This window comes from Pleurodeles waltl, chromosome 4_2 (assembly GCF_031143425.1).
Source record: "Pleurodeles waltl isolate 20211129_DDA chromosome 4_2, aPleWal1.hap1.20221129, whole genome shotgun sequence".
In the NCBI taxonomy this organism is placed as follows: Eukaryota; Metazoa; Chordata; class Amphibia; order Caudata; family Salamandridae; genus Pleurodeles; species Pleurodeles waltl.
The window spans coordinates 407,194,397-407,210,355 of record NC_090443.1 but is presented as its reverse complement, the minus strand read 5'-3'; the positions used below and the strand labels follow the sequence as shown (position 1 = coordinate 407,210,355).

The 15,959-nt window shown below is 47.2% G+C and overlaps 1 non-coding gene across 1 annotated transcript; it reads left to right on the top strand.

The window, feature by feature from the left end:
- Positions 1–354: 354 nt before the first annotated feature.
- On the top strand, positions 355–438 carry LOC138294391 (small nucleolar RNA snR60/Z15/Z230/Z193/J17). Its single transcript, XR_011203405.1, has one exon. It is a non-coding gene; the product is annotated as a small nucleolar RNA snR60/Z15/Z230/Z193/J17 (small nucleolar RNA).
- The last annotated feature ends 15,521 nt before the right edge of the window (positions 439–15,959 follow it).

Sequence of the window (15,959 nt, the reverse complement as noted above, 5' to 3'; positions counted from 1 at the left end):
GAGAAATGGGACGCTTTGGGATGAAACTGGTAATTCTGTGTGTTGGGGTGTTAGTACTATGCCTTGGGTTAATTTGTTTTGTTCAAGGGTTTGATTTGGCTACGTTTGTTGATGAAAGGTTTTCTAATTTACTTTAGCTGTTTGAGTTATACGGATTCTCTCTCGTATTGGAAAGTAAATGTTCCAAAGTTTATAAAAATGCTCTAGACGTATGTGCTGCGTGCACATTTTTTTTTTTTTTTTGCCCAAGTTAAGCAGCTGCTTCAACTGATTCTTTGGGGATTAAGGGGTAAATTGCATGTAATAGTTTTACAGCGCTGCACTAATGCAATACACAGCAAGTCTGCGCCAAGATTGATACAATGATGAGCACATAGTTCAGCAGATGAACAGTGGTGAATAAGAGCTTTTGTCTTTCGCTCCTATCTGATGTATTGATCGTTTATGGCCACATCAGCAGTTGGTATGTAATGTATGAAGGGAAGCTAATGCAGATCCTATTTTTCTTTTAAGCCTCAAGCGATGGATGATTGAAGGTAAGGTTGTCTTTTTTTTTTTTTTTCTGTTCTTTCTAGTTTAGTACTTGTAGTCAGTTAGATTTTCCTATTGTCATTCCTATTCTGCTTTATTTGACTCGTCTCGCAGGTCAAGGTGCTCATGATCTGAAATTTGAATTTGGCTTGTTATAAGACAATGTACAAAACTGGCCTGGTGTTTGGTGGGTACCTATGGTACTTATGCCTTATACTAGGTCCAGGTATCCCCTCTTAGTGAAGTGTAGGCAGTGTCTAGAAGCCAGGCTCTCCAGAGGTAGCTATGGATGAGCAGCCAAGGCTTATCTAGGAGACGTGCAAACTTAATGCATTACCACTGTAGTCACACAGCATTTACACACATGAAAGAAAACTCGGTTGAACAAAAATAGAGGTACTTTATTTTGGAAAACAATACCACAAATCACTTGAAGTGCAGCCCTCCAATAGGAGGTAAATAATACACTAAATATATACACTAGTAATCAGAAATAGGCAGAGAAAAGTTTAGAAAACCGTGCAAATGGCAGTTACCAATAGCAACCCTTTAGGGAGCACAAACCATTAACTAAAGAAATGGACTGCAAACACAGGACCCCCCCTCCTAGGTAAGTGTAATCTGTAGAGGAGCTGGGAGTACTAGAAAACCAGAGGTAAGTAACAGTGATATGTCATCCTATTTAGAGAAGTCAACAGTAATGCTCTTTATTAGTTTGTGTAGTACAGTGAGTAGATGAATGTTACATGCCAACTTCTGGTGGTTGCTGGCACTTCTTGCTTTGCCTTGAGTGATGAGGCCATCAGACTTGACGTGCTTGTGGAAGTCTGTATTATTTCTTTGATACAGCTTTGTAAATCCCTCCCCTGAGTATTCACGTTTTTTATCCACTCAAAGAATGCTTTTTTTTCTTTTTTCCAGATTTAAGACACCACAGCCATCATTAACGGTCAGTTTCTACTTCTTTGAATCCTGATGAAGTAAATTGAGCACTTCATGGTTTAAGTGATGTTGGCAAATGTCTGAGCTGAAAACCCATGTGGATAACGAGCAGACTGATACACCTAGAGGTGCTCTTGAATTAACTGTATAATGATGTAACAATTGCTTATGACATGTCTTCAATGTGAGCATGTCTGGCACTTGCAGCTTGCTTTTTGTATTTGTCACCATTGGGTATAAGAAAAAGGGTGTTTTGCTGCATGGATAGCATACTCCGCAGCACTGGATATCTGTCGCCTCATGAACAATTGTACAAAGGGAGTGTTAGCAAAAGGCCTTGAGGGTCCCTTTTGATGTAGCGGTGGGTTAAAGGATCTAACTTTGGAATACTCAATGTATTCCTCAGGGTCCTCTTGCGTGCCTACATGACATTTACATGCGGGCCCCTGATCAACATCAGGAGTGGGCTGCTGGTAGCCTGACTGAGCACAAACTTGCGGAAATGTTAAAAGCGCTAGTTACATGCTTACAGAAATAAAGGAAAAGAATCGAGAAGGTGTCCTGTATTACTTAGCTCTGAGGAACAGCTTCATGTTGCCGACATTGTAGACAAACATGTAAAAGTAGAATAGTTGTGTGGTCTTTTTATTTTTTTTATTCCTGTAACAGCAATATGGTCGTCTAATTCAATTGTTTGTGCAGCACACATGTTTTTTTATTGGTTCCCTCATAGAAATAGGAGGTAAGGTGAAATAAAGCAATTTACTAGGATCCCTTAACTTGGTCAAGTGGTGAAGCTGCGATTAATATCTGGTCTTTGGTTTCACATTGTGGAATACAGTCACTAGATTCTTTCCCTCCCTTTAGTAGAAAGCTAATGCTTTGTATTTAGTTCTTGGCACATGGAGTTAAATAGTTTGTGGCAGACAGAAGCCACACCAGGGCTTGTTTTGATGGTTGGACTCAAAACTTTACAGTGACCGACATCTGGCTTGGTTCAAACCTTCATTGTCTCAACAACCTCCTATATTGGCAGATAAAGAGACTGTCACAGGAAGGACAAAAATTGACAACGATCTGACAATTTAAACAAGCATTTGCAGTGTGCCTCGTATTTGCGTGAGTTGGAGCTAGCGATGTTGTAAATTCATAAGTAGACTATTCTTGCCACATAAATTGGTCAACCCTGCCTCATACTTTGAACCTTTCCTGCCACATAAATCCAGTGGTCCCGCATATAACTAAATCACTTGCATTTACCTTCTTCCTCCATCTGCAGCCAAAAATTAAAATGTTGTCATTTAGCATCCTAATTTAAATCTGTCAAGCTAATTCCAATAGAATAACTACTTTCATCAGCCCACCATCAGTTACTGGCTAACAGTTTTCAAAACAAGACAGCCACGGAGGAGTAACAAGAGAAATAAACTAGAAGGGTCAACCAAACATCTAAGAGTGTTGAATCCGTCCATAGTGTAATAAGAATTTTAAATTGGCCTGAATCATGGTCATAATTACAAGGAGAGATTAATAAAACATATACTATTATCATATAACCCCAGTAAAAACCTCTATCACAAATACATGTTTGGCATTCTACTGTGTAATGCACAGACCAGTACCTAGAAGACACCACAATGACAATAGCGTTTTTTAAGAAACCTGGTCATATTACCATATAGTTAGCCCCTCGAGAGCCTAGCCACTTGAACAAAAATTGTCAAAGTAATGCAGTGTAACCATATGGTTCGGTGGCATGACTCCATCTTAGATTGTTTTTTTTTTTTTGCCATCGGGTTCGGACGTGTTCCTTTTCGCTCCGTGTTTTGGGTCGGAAAGTTAGTCAGAATCAACGGAAAATTCGTCGGTATTGTTTCGTTCGGTATCGGGTTAGATTAGAATCAACACCGAATCTTGAAGAGCTCCGGTAGCCCCTCGGGATACTTTCGATCCCCCGTCGGGGCCTGGTCGGCCCGACCGCGTGCAAGATCGAGACTGATGGAACGGACCCCGTTCCGATTCTGTCCTAAATGCCACAGTAAATATCCCTATACAGACCAACATTTGGTCTGTAACTTGTGCCTGTCACCCGAGCACAAAGAAGAAACGTGTGAGGCCTGTCGAGCGTTTCTGTCAAGAAAAACGCTCCGAGACCAAAGAGCCAGAAGGTTACAGATGGCGTCCACGCCGACAGGACAACAACGGTTCGAGGAAGAGGGAGAAGAAGAAACATTCTCCATCCACGAATCGGATTCCGAAGAATTAGACGTCGAAGAAACCGCGAGTAAGACGTCGAAACAAGCATCACACAGAAAAACAGACCAGGCCCAGGGGACGCCACTGCCGACAGGCCATGGCTCAACCCATAAAGTAGGTGACGGTCCGTCGGCACCGAAAAAGGGCGAGCTGGTGCCGAGATCGTCCGACTCAGGTCGAGACACAGGCACGCAGCAATCTCGGGACCGAGAATCTTCCGCAGAAAAGGGTCGACACCGAGGCAGCGGCACCGAAGCTGCTCGGCACAGAGATAGCGGCACTGAAGATGGTCGACGCCAAGAAGGTTCGACACCGAAAAAGAGGAAAATCTCGGAGCCGAAAACATCAAAAGACACGGTTTCGGTGCCAAAACGCCCAGCAACCGAAAGCCAGTTCCTACTCCGAGGAACAATCACTGTCCTCCCAACTTCAAAAACACAGATTTGAGGAGGAATTACAAACAACAGCTGTAGATCACACGCAAAAGCGGATCTTTATACAAAGTGGTACAGGGAAGATCCGCACCCTTCCCCCAATCAGAAGAAAAAGGAAACTAGATTTCCAACAACAAGAAAAAACACCACAAGCAAAAGTGGTGAAGAAGGTAACTCCACCACCCTCTCCACCACCGGCAACTCATATATCACCGGCACAGACTCCGTCACAATCACCAGCTCATACCACCATGAGCCAAGATGACCAGGACGCATGGGATCTCTGACGCCCCAGTATCGGACAATAGCCCTGAGTCGTACCCCACTAAGCCCTCACCACCTGAGGACAGTACAGCGTATGCTCAGGTGGTAGCTAGGGCAGCAGAGTTTCATAGCGTATCGCTACATTCAGAGCCTATCGAGGATGACTTCCTTTTTAACACCCTGTCCTCCACCCACAGCAATTATCAAAGCCTTCCTATGCTCCCGGGAATGCTAAGGCATTGTAGGAAGTTGGCTCTGTATGTGCTATTTCAAAGTAAGGAATAGCATGCAGAGTCCAAGGGTTCCCCTTAGAGGTAAAATAGTGGTAAAAAGAGATAATACTAATGCTCTATTTTGTGGTAGTGTGGTCGAGCAGTAGGCTTATCCAAGGAGTAGTGTTAAGCATTTGTTGTACATACACAGACAATAAATGAGGTACACACACTCAGAGACAAATCCAGCCAATAGGTTTTGTTATAGAAAAATATCTTTTCTTAGTTTATTTTAAGAACCACAGGTTCAAATTTAACATGTAATATCTTGTTTGAAAGGTATTACAGGTAAGTACATTAGGAACTTTGAATCATTTCAATTGCATGTATACTTTTCAAGTTATTCACAAATAGCTGTTTCAAAAGTGGACACAGTGCAATTTTCACAGTTCCTGGGGGAGGTACGTTTTTGTTAGTTTTACCAGGTAAGTAAGACACTTACAGGGTTCAGTTCCTGGTCCAAGGTAGCCCACCGTTGGGGGTTCAGAGCAACCCCAAAGTTACCACACCAGCAGCTCAGGGCCGGTCAGGTGCAGAGTTCAAAGTGGTGCCCAAAACGCATAGGCTATAATGGAGAGAAGGGGGTGCCCCGGTTCCGGTCTGCTTGCAGGTAAGTACCCGCGTCTTCGGAGGGCAGACCAGGGGGGTTTTGTAGGGCACCGGGGGGGACACAAGCCCACACAGAAATTTCACCCTCAGCGGCGCGGGGGCGGCCGGGTGCAGTGTAGAAACAAGCGTCGGGTTTTCAATGTTAGTCTATGAGAGATCAAGGGATCTCTTTAGCGCTGCAGGCAGGCAAGGGGGGGCTTCCTCGGGGAAACCTCCACTTGGGCAAGGGAGAGGGACTCCTGGGGGTCACTTCTGCAGTGAAAGTCCGGTCCTTCGGGTCCTGGGGGCTGCGGGTGCAGGGTCTTTTCCAGGCGTCGGGACTTAGGTTTCAGAGAGTCGCGGTCAGGGGAAGCCTCGGGATTCCCTCTGCAGGCGGCGCTGTGAGGGCTCAGGGGGGACAGGTTTTGGTACTCAGTCGTAGAGTAGTCCGGGGGTCCTCCCTGAGGTGTTGGTTCTCCACCAGCCGAGTCGGGGTTGCCGGGTGCAGTGTTGCAAGTCTCACGCTTCTTGCGGGGAGTTGCAGGGTTCTTTAAAGCTGCTTCTGGAAACAAAGTTGCAGTCTTTTTGGAGCAGGTCCGCTGTCCTCGGGAGTTTCTTGTCGTCGTCGAAGCAGGGCAGTCCTCAGAGGATTCAGAGGTCGCTGGTCCCTTTGGAAGGCGTCGCTGGAGCAGAGTTCTTTGGAAGGCAGGAGACAGGCCGGTGAGTTTCTGGAGCCAAGGCAGTTGTTGTCTTCTGGTCTTCCTCTGCAGGGGTTTTCAGCTAGGCAGTCCTTCTTCTTGTAGTTGCAGGAATCTAATTTTCTAGGGTTCAGGGTAGCCCTTAAATACTAAATTTAAGGGCGTGTTTAGGTCTGGGGGGTTAGTAGCCAATGGCTACTAGCCCTGAGGGTGGGTACACCCTCTTTGTGCCTCCTCCCAAGGGGAGGGGTTCACAATCCTAACCCTATTGGGGGAATCCTCCATCTGCAAGATGGAGGATTTCTAAAAGTTAGTCACCTCAACTCAGGACACCTTAGGGGCTGTCCTGTTGCTTTCTTTGTTCCCTCCAGCCTTGCCGCCAAAAGTGGGGGCCGTGGCCGGAGGGGGCGGGCAACTCCAGCAAGCTGGAGTGCCCTGCTGGGCTGTGACAAAGGGGTGAGCCTTTGAGGCTCACCGCCAGGTGTCACCGCTCCTGCCTGGGGGAGGTGTTAGCATCTCCACCCAGTGCAGGCTTTGTTACTGGCCTCAGAGTGACAAAGGCACTCTCCCCATGGGGCCAGCAACATGTCTTTAGTGTGGCAGGCTGCTGGAACTAGTCAGCCTACACAGACAGTCGGTTAAGTTTCAGGGGGCACCTCTTAGGTGCCCTCTGGGGTGTATTTTGCAATAAAATGTACACTGGCATCAGTGTGCATTTATTGTGCTGAGAAGTTTGATACCAAACTTCCCAGTTTTCAGTGTAGCCATTATGGTGCTGTGGAGTTCGTGTTTGACAGACTCCCAGACCATATACTCTTATGGCTACCCTGCACTTACAATGTCTAAGGTTTTGCTTAGACACTGTAGGGGTACAGTGCTCATGCACTGGTACCCTCACCTATGGTATAGTGCACCCTGCCTTAGGGCTGTAAGGCCTGCTAGAGGGGTGTCTTACCTATACTGCATAGGCAGTGAGAGGCTGGCATGGCACCCTGAGGGGAGTGCCATGTCGACTTACTCGTTTTGTCCTCACTAGCACACACAAGCTGGCAAGCAGTGTGTCTGTGCTGAGTGAGAGGTCTCCAGGGTGGCATAAGACATGCTGCAGCCCTTAGAGACCTTCCTTGGCATCAGGGCCCTTGGTACTAGAAGTACCAGTTACAAGGGACTTATCTGGATGCCAGGGTCTGCCAATTGTGGATACAAAAGTACAGGTTAGGGAAAGAACACTGGTGCTGGGGCCTGGTTAGCAGGCCTCAGCACACTTTCAATTGTAAACATAGCATCAGCAAAGGCAAAAAGTAAGGGGGCAACCATGCCAAGGAGGCATTTCCTTACAGGCATGCTAAACAAATCTTTAAGGAGCCAGTTAAAAGCAGAGCAATAACCCCAAGGGTGGAGAAGAAATACAAGGCACCACCCACAGACCCTGCTTTTATTACATCACAACTGACACCAGATTCAGTTGTCGTAGGAGCAGCTCGTAAAAGAGGCAACTCGCACACATCAGGCGACGCACCACCTCCTGACAAGGAGAGCCGAAAGTTTGATGCAGCCGCGAAAAGGGTTGCAGTACAAGCTGCAAATCAGGGGCGCATCGTCAACTCGCAGGCACTCATAGCGCGATATAACAGAGCCCATTGGGACGAGATGCAGCATCTCATCGAGCACCTCCCCACTGAATTCCAACAACGGGCAAAACAAGTGTTTGAAGAGGGACAAAACATATCCAACAACCAAATCCGTTCTATGGATGCAGCAGATACAGCGGGAAGAACTATAACTACTGCTGTAACGATAAGGAGGCACGCATGGCTGCGCACATCCGGCTTCAAACCTGAGATACAACAGGCAGTGCTCAATATGCCGTTCAATGAACAACAATGGTTTGGACCAGAAGTGGACACTGCAATTGAAAAATTGAAGAAAGACACTGACGCAGCTAAAGCCATGGGCGCACTCTATTCCCCGCAGGGCAGAGGCACATTTGGCACATTTTGCAAAACTACTTTCAGAGGAGGGTTTCGAGGTCAAGCCACACAAGCCACCACCTCACAAACACCGTCTACCTACCAGGGACAGTATCAAAGGGGAGGCTTTCGGGGCCAATACAGAGGGGGCCAATTCCCAAGAAACCGGGGAAAATTTCAAGGGCCCAAAACCCCTCAAAACAAGCAGTGACTCACAAGTCACTCAACCCCTTCACACAACACCAGTGGGGGGGAAGACTAAGCCAGTTCTACAATTCTTGGGAGGAGATAACAACAGACACTTGGGTCTTAGCAATTATCCAACATGGTTATTGCATACAATTTCTCCAACTCCCTCCAAACGTCCCACCGAAAACACACAAGATGTCCAAACAGCATATAGACCTTCTAGGACTAGAAGTTCAAGCATTACTGCAAAAAGACGCAATAGAATTAGTACCGAAAACACAAAAGAACACAGGAGTTTACTCACTGTACTTTCTAATACCGAAAAAGGACAAAAGTCCGAGACCAATATTGGATCTCAGGACACTAAACACCTACATCAAATCAGACCACTTTCACATGGTCACGTTACAAGACGTAATACCACTACTGAAACAGCAAGACTACATGACAACGTTAGATCTAAAAGACGCATATTTCCATATACCGATACATCCCTCGCACAGGAAATACCTACGGTTCGTATTCGAAGGAATACATTACCAATTCAAAGTGTTGCCATTCGGAATAACGACACCACCAAGAGTCTTTACCAAATGTCTAGCAGTAGTAGCTGCACATATCAGGAGGCAGCAAATACACGTGTTCCCGTACCTAGACGATTGGTTAATCAAAACCAACTCGCTAACAAAGTGTTTACACCACACAGATTATGTTATACAAACCCTTTACAAACTGGGTTTGTCCATCAACTATGCAAAGTCACACCTTTTGCCGTGTCAAACACAGCAATACTTAGGAGCGACAATCAACACAACAAAAGGGATAGCCACTCCAAGTCCACAAAGGGTTCAAAATTTTCACAAGGTGATACAAGCTATGTATCCAACACAAAAGATACACGCAAAGATGGTCTTAAAACTCCTGGGCATGATGTCCTCATGCATAGCCATTGTCCCAAACGCAAGATTGCACATGCGGCCCTTACAACAGTGCCTAGCATCACAATGGTCACATGCACAGGGTCACCTTCTAGATCTGGTGTTGATAGACCGCCAAACATACATATCGCTTCTATGGTGGAACAGTACAAATTTAAACAAAGGGCGGCCTTTCCAAGACCCAGTGCCACAATACGTGATAACAACAGATGCTTCCATGACAGGGTGGGGAGCACACCTCAATCAACACAGCATCCAAGGACAATGGGACGTACATCAAAGAAAGTTTCATATAAATCACCTAGAATTGTTAGCAGTATTTCTAGCGTTGAAAGCATTCCAACCAATGATAACCCACAAATACATTCTTGTCAAAACAGACAACATGACGACAATGTATTATTTAAACAAACGGGGGAACACACTCGACACAGTTGTCTCCTCACACAAAAAATATGGCATTGGGCAATTCACAACCACGTTCGCCTAATAGCACAGTTTATTCCAGGGATCCAGAACCAGCTAGCAGACAATCTCTCTCGGGATCACCAACCGGTCCACGAATGGGAAATTCACCCCCAAATCCTGAACACTTACTTCCAAATGTGGGGAACACCTCAAATAGATCTATTTGCAACAAAAGAAAACGCAAAATGCCAAAACTTCGCATCCAGGTACCCACACCAGCAATCTCAAGGCAATGCTCTATGGATGAATTGGTCAGGGATATTTGCATACGCTTTTCCCCCTCTCCCTCTCCTTCCATATCTAGTAAACAGATTGAGTCAAAACAAACTCATTTGAATAGCACCAACATGGGCAAGACAACCTTGGTATACAACACTACTAGACCTGTCAGTAGTACCTCATGTCAAACTACCCAACAGGCCAGATCTGTTAACACAACACAAGCAACAAATCAGGCATCCAAACCCAGCATCGCTGAATCTAGCAATTTGGCTCCTGAAATCCTAGAATTTGGACAATTAAACCTCACGGGAATGTATGGAGGTCATAAGACAAGCTAGAAGACCATCCACTAGACACTGCTATGCAAGTAAATGGAAAAGATTTGTTTGCTACTGCCATAATAATCAAGTTCAACCATTGCATGCATCTCCAAAAGATGTTGTAGGGTATTTACTAGATTTGCAAAAGTCAAATCTAGCTTTCTCTTCCATAAAGATACATCTCGCAGCAATATCTGCATACCTGCAAATTACTCATTCAACGTCCCTATTTAGAATACCTGTCATTAAAGCATTTATGGAAGGCCTAAAAAGAATTATACCACCAAGGACACCACCTGTTCCTTCATGGAACCTCAATATTGTCTTAACAAGACTCATGGGTCCGCCTTTCGAACCCATGCATTCTTGCGAAATGCAATATCTAACGTGGAAAGTTGCATTTCTCATTGCCATTACATCTCTAAGAAGAGTAAGTGAAATTCAGGCATTTACTATACAAGAACCATTTATTCAAATACACAAAAATAAGGTAGTTCTAAGAACCAACCCAAAATTCTTACCAAAGGTCATCTCACCGTTCCACTTAAATCAAACAGTAGAATTGCCAGTGTTCTTTCCACAGCCAGACTCAATAGCTAAAAGAGCACTACATACATTAGACATCAAAAGAGCACTAATGTACTACATTGACAAAACAAAACAACTATTTATTGCATTTCAAAAACCTCATACAGGAAATCCAATATCAAAACAAGGTATAGCTAGATGGATAGTTAGGTGCATCCAAACCTGCTATCTTAAAGCAAAGAGACAGCTGCCTATTACACCAAAGGCACACTCAACCAGAAAGAAAGGTGCTACCATTGCCTTTCTAGGAAATATTCCAATGAACGAAATATGTAAGGCAGCAACATGGTCTACGCCTCACACATTTACTAAGCACTACTGTGTAGACGTGCTATCTGCACAACAAGCCACAGTAGGTCAAGCTGTACTAAGAACTTTATTTCAAACTACTTCCACTCCTACAGGCTGAACCACCGCTTTTGGGGAGATAACTGCTTACTAGTCTATGCACAGCATGTGTATCTGCAGCACACATGCCACCGAACTGAAAATGTCACTTACCCAGTGTACATCTGTTCGTGGCATTAGTCGCTGCAGATTCACATGTGCCCACCCTCCTCCCCGGGAGCCTGTAGCCGTTTAGAAGTAGATCTTGAACATTTGTTGTAGGAAGTTGGCTCTGTATGTGCTATTTCAAAGTAAGGAATAGCAGGCACAGAGTCCAAGGGTTCCCCTTAGAGGTAAAATAGTGGTAAAAAGAGATAATACTAATGCTCTATTTTGTGGTAGTGTGGTCGAGCAGTAGGCTTATCCAAGGAGTAGTGTTAAGCATTTGTTGTACATACACATAGACAATAAATGAGGTACACACACTCAGACAAATCCAGCCAAAAGGTTGTTATAGAAAAATATCTTTTCTTAGTTTATTTTAAGAACCACAGGTTCAAATTTAACATGTAATATCTTGTTTGAAAGGTATTGCAGGTAAGTACATTAGGAACTTTGAATCATTTCAATTGCATGTATACTTTTCAAGTTATTCACAAATAGCTGTTTCAAAAGTGGACACTTAGTGCAATTTTCACAGTTCCTGGGGGAGGTAAGTTTTTGTTAGTTTTACCAGGTAAGTAAGACACTTACAGGGTTCAGTTCTTGGTCCAAGGTAGCCCACCGTTGGGGGTTCAGAGCAACCCCAAAGTTACCACACCAGCAGCTCCGGGCCGGTCAGGTGCAGAGTTCAAAGTGGTGCCCAAAACGCATAGGCTATAATGGAGAGAAGGGGGTGCCCCGGTTCTGGTCTGCTTGCAGGTAAGTACCCGCGTCTTCGGAGGGCAGACCAGGGGGGTTTTGTAGGGCACCGGGGGGGACACAAGCCCACACAGAAATTTCACCCTCAGCGGCGCGGGGGCGGCCGGGTGCAGTGTAGAAACAAGCGTCGGGTTTTCAATGTTAGTCTGAGAGATCAAGGGATCTCTTTAGCGCTGCAGGCAAGGGGGGGCTTCCTCGGGGAAACCTCCACTTGGGCAAGGGAGAGGGACTCCTGGGGGTCACTTCTGCAGTGAAAGTCCGGTCCTTCGGGTCCTGGGGGCTGCGGGTGCAGGGTCTTTTCCAGGCGTCGGGACTTAGGTTTCAGAGAGTCGCGGTCAGGGGAAGCCTCGGGATTCCCTCTGCAGGCGGCGCTGTGGGGGCTCAGGGGGGACAGGTTTTGGTACTCAGTCTTAGAGTAGTCCGGGGGTCCTCCCTGAGGTGTTGGTTCTCCACCAGCCGAGTCGGGGTTGCCGGGTGCAGTGTTGCAAGTCTCACGCTTCTTGCGGGGAGTTGCAGGGTTCTTTAAAGCTGCTTCTGGAAACAAAGTTGCAGTCTTTTTGGAGCAGGTCCGCTGTCCTCGGGAGTTTCTTGTCGTCGTCGAAGCAGGGCAGTCCTCAGAGGATTCAGAGGTCGCTGGTCCCTTTGGAAGGCGTCGCTGGAGCAGAGTTCTTTGGAAGGCAGGAGACAGGCCGGTGAGTTTCTGGAGCCAAGGCAGTTGTTGTCTTCTGGTCTTCCTCTGCAGGGGTTTGCAGCTGGGCAGTCCTTCTTCTTGTTGCAGGAATCTAATTTTCTAGGGTTCAGGGTAGCCCTTAAATACTAAATTTAAGGGCGTGTTTAGGTCTGGGGGGCTAGTAGCCAATGGCTACTAGCCCTGAGGGTGGGTACACCCTCTTTGTGCCTCCTCCCAAGGGGAGGGGGTCACATCCCTAATCCTATTGGGGGAATCCTCCATCTGCAAGATGGAGGATTTCTAAAAGTCAGTCACCTCACCTCAGCTCAGGACACCTTAGGGGCTGTCCTGACTGGCCAGTGACTCCTCCTTGTTTTTCTCATTATCTCTCCTGGACTTGCCGCCAAAAGTGGGGGCTGGGTCCAGGAGGCGGGCAACTCCACTAGCTGGAGTGCCCTGGGGCATTGTAACACGAAGCTTGAGCCTTTGAAGCTCACTGCTAGGTGTTACAGTTCCTGCAGGGGGGAGGTGTGAAGCACCTCCACCCAGAGCAGGCTTTGTTTCTGTCCTCAGAGCACAAAGGCTCTCCCCGCATGAGGTCAGACACTCGTCTCTCAGCAGCAGGCTGGCACAGACCAGTCAGTCCTGCACTGAACAATTGGGTAAAATACAGGGGGTATCTCTAAGATGCCCTCTGTGTGCATTTTTTAATAAATCCAACACTGGCATCAGTGTGGGTTTATTATTCTGAGAAGTTTGATACTAAACTTCCCAGTATTCAGTGTAGCCATTATGGAGCTGTGGAGTTCGTTTTTGACAGACTCCCAGCCCATATACTCTTATGGCTACCCTGCACTTACAATGTCTAAGGTTTTGCTTAGACACTGTAGGGGCATAGTGCTCATGCACATATGCCCTCACCTGTGGTATAGTGCACCCTGCCTTAGGGCTGTAAGGCCTACTAGAGGGGTGACTTACCTATGCCACAGGCGGTGGGAGGTTGGCATGGCACCCTGAGGGGAGTGCCATGTCGACTTAGTCATTTTCTCCCCATCAGCACACACAAGCTGGCAAGCAGTGTCTGTGCTGAGTGAGGGGTCCCTAGGGTGGCATAAGACATGCTGCAGCCCTTAGAGACCTTCCCTGGCATCAGGGCCCTTGGTACCAGGGGTACCAGTTACAAGGGACTTACCTAGGTGCCAGGGTTGTGCCAATTGTGGAAACAATGGTACATTTTAGGTGAAAGAACACTGGTGCTGGGGCCTGGTTAGCAGGGTCCCAGCACACTTCTCAGTCAAGTCAGCATCAGTATCAGGCAAAAAGTGGGGGGTAACTGCAACAGGGAGCCATTTCTTTACATTTGTAAATATATTACATTAAACCTTAATTTTGTACGAACGTATTTGTTCCATTGCATGGGCACTATTATTAGCATACACAGCTCCTACCTCACCCTCTGCGGGGAAAACAATCTAAGATGGAGTCGACGCCCATGCGCAATGGAACCAAAGTAGGAGGAGTCCCTCGGTCTCGTGACTCGAAAAGACTTCTTCGAAGAAAAACAACTTGTAACACTCCGACCCAACACCAGACGGTGGACTATGCACAGCATGTGAATCTGCAGCGACTAATGCCACGAACAGATGTACACTGGGTAAGTGACAGTTCGATGGCATCTGTCGCTGTAGATACACATGTTGTGCATAGCCCGCCATCTGGTGTTGGGTCGGAGTGTTACAAGTTGTTTTTCTTCGAAGAAGTCTTTCGAGTCACGGGACCGAGGGACTCCTCCTCTGTCTCCATCATTGCGCATGGGCGTCGACTCCATCTTCGATTGTTTTCTTTCCGTCATCGGGTTCGGACGTGTTCCTTTCGCTCCGGGTTTCGGAACGGAAAGTTAGCTAAATATGGGGAAAATTACGTCGGTATTGTTGCGTTCGGGATCGGCTAGTTAGAATCGACACCGAATCGGAGAGTGAAGAGCTCTGGTACCCTTCGGGGTAGTTTTCGATCCCCCTTCGGGGCCTGGTCGGCCCGACTGCGTGTAAAACAACGCTGATGGAATGGACCCCGTTCCGTTTCTGTCCTAAATGCCACAACAAATACCCGTATACAGACCAACATTTGGTCCGTAACCTGTGCCTGTCGCCTGAGCACAGTGAAGAGACTTGCGAGGCCTGTCGTGCGTTCCGGTCCTGAAAAACACTCCGTGACCGTCGAGCCAGAAGACTGCAGATGGCGTCCATGCCGACAGCTCACAGAGTTCGAGGAACACGAGGAAGAACCCTTCTCGATCAATGATTCGGACTCCGAGGAATTCGACGATCAACAAACTGTGAGTAAGACGTCGAAGCCAGCACACAAGAAAAGTGACAAGGCCCAGGGGACGCCACTGCCACCAGGGCATGGCTCGACCCATAAATTCGGTGACCGACCGTCGGCACCGAAAAAGGCCGAAATGGTGCCGAGATCGTCCGACTCCGGTCGAGACACCGGCACGCAGCCTTCTCTGGACCGAGAAAGTGCTGCCGAAAAACATTGACGCCGAGATAGCGGAGCCGAAACTGCTCGATGCAGAGACAGCGGCACCAAGGAAGATCAACGTCGAGAGGGTTCGACTCCGAAAAAGAGGAAGGTCACCTCGGAGCCGAAAAAGAGTACACAGGGTTTCGGTGCCGAAACAACCCGCAACCGACCCAACTACCGGCTCCTATTCAGAGGAGCAATCACTGTCCTCTCAGATGCGAAAGCATAGATTTGAGGAAGAGTTGCAATCCACCGAAGTGGACCACACTCAAACATATTTTTATACAGGAAGGAACAGGGAAAATAAGCACCCTTCCCCCTATTAGGAGAAAGAGGAGACTGGAGTTTCAATCAGACCAAGCACCAAAAACAAAAATGGTGAAAAAGGTAACTCCGCCACCCTCTCAGAAGGTAACTCCGCCACCCTCTCAGAAGGTAACTCCGCCACCCTCTCAGAAGGTAACTCCGCCACCCTCTCAGAAGGTAACTCCGCCACCCTCTCAGAAGGTAACTCCGCCACCCTCTCAGAAGGTAACTCCGCCACCCTCTCAGAAGGTAACTCCGCCACCCTCTCAGAAGGTAACTCCGCCACCCTCTCAGAAGGTAACTCCGCCACCCTCTCAGAAGGTAACTCCGCCACCCTCTCAGAAGGTAACTCCGCCACCCTCTCAGAAGGTAACTCCGCCACCCTCTCAGAAGGTAACTCCGCCACCCTCTCAGAAGGTAACTCCGCCACCCTCTCAGAAGGTAACTCCGCCACCCTCTCAGAAGGTAACTCCGCCACCCTCTCAGAAGGTAACTCCGCCACCCTCTCCTCCACCTGTAACTAACGTTT